The sequence below is a fragment of the Octopus bimaculoides genome, chromosome 29 (genome assembly GCF_001194135.2).
Source record: "Octopus bimaculoides isolate UCB-OBI-ISO-001 chromosome 29, ASM119413v2, whole genome shotgun sequence".
In the NCBI taxonomy this organism is placed as follows: Eukaryota; Metazoa; Mollusca; class Cephalopoda; order Octopoda; family Octopodidae; genus Octopus; species Octopus bimaculoides.
The window spans coordinates 2,284,861-2,286,129 of record NC_069009.1 but is presented as its reverse complement, the minus strand read 5'-3'; the positions used below and the strand labels follow the sequence as shown (position 1 = coordinate 2,286,129).

At 40.7% G+C, this 1,269-nt stretch overlaps 1 protein-coding gene across 5 annotated transcripts in view; it reads left to right on the top strand.

The window, feature by feature from the left end:
• The window catches only part of LOC106876183 (leucine-rich repeat-containing protein 15-like), a 56,288-nt gene that overhangs the window by 26,015 nt on the left and 29,004 nt on the right, over window positions 1-1,269 (top strand). The gene's annotated exons all lie outside the window — the stretch shown is intronic.

Sequence of the window (1,269 nt, the reverse complement as noted above, 5' to 3'; positions counted from 1 at the left end):
GTGTTATATTTGTGGCAAAATAGAACACCTTAAAGGCTGCTTTACAATGGTGTAATTGAAAGCAATGACTCGCTCTTCATCGCTGCTCCCAACGCAAAGAGGGCGGTAGCGGCACCCACCATGACAACTAGAGCCATAAAGCATACTTCCACTTGGAAAAGCGTAAAAAAGTCTTCTGACCACGCCCACCCTTACCAACAGCAACAGCAAACGATACGGAAGAAATCAAATGAAAGTCCAGTCTATTTCTCAGATATAGAAATGGTCTCAGAAGACACCGTAGCATCCTAGTGGGTAGGGAGGTTTGGTGAAAATAGTGTCTTGACCCCCAAATACTCACAATTTGTGTACACCAAGTACAAGAAGCCGAAAAACAGTGTCCCTAGTCAAAGCGATAAAGCAACAATTACAACACCCACAACAATAGCAACTTCAACAAGAGACGAACATGCAGCAACAACATCAACAGCTGAAACAGAAACGACATTCTAAACAACAGCGAGAGTCACATCGGGGTGGGTAAGAAAAGGACCACATCCAAAAGCAACCAAAACAATGATCACATCAATTACAATGGACGTAACATTTAGAACAACATCTCACGGAGGAGTCTCCCAACTAAATAGTTCTCCGAAAGTAAAACGTTGAACACATGACGTTTACAAACTCAAGCCAAGGGAAAAGTTTAAGAAATGAGGTTGTTGATGCTTTCAACATTTCCAAACCTATACAAGGAAAGGCTCTGGTAGGGACGCTAGCAACAATGTACAGTGTTTTGAGGAAAGGTTTCCAACATGGTGTGGAAGGATTGAAAAAATAGATTACACTGAAGGATCTTGGGAGACTCATACAAAGGCCTGGAACAAGTTTTCTTAGATCTGATCGATAGGTAGGGGATCTTGGATAGGAACAGCAGGGAAGGAAAGTGGATATCTCTAAGCGTAGAACCACGACGAAGAGCTTCCGTTTCCGTGGCAAACATTTCCGCTGCCGATGTTATTGTGTAGTGGTTCTCAGCGTTCATGGGTTTATTGTAGATGTGATTGTGGCGTTGTCAACAGAGGTCGCTTCGGTTTCTTTAACTGAGAGTAGGGATCTATTTTAAAACGGGGGCGCCAGTTTTCATTTATGTTTTATGTAGTGTTTTTTGGTACCGAAAGACTTTCAAACTTCGTATACTTATCTATTTTGTGTTATAGAACAGAAAAATATTTTTGTATTCGAATTTATTTCATGTAAAAAATTGTCTTATTTCGATAATTTCTACTA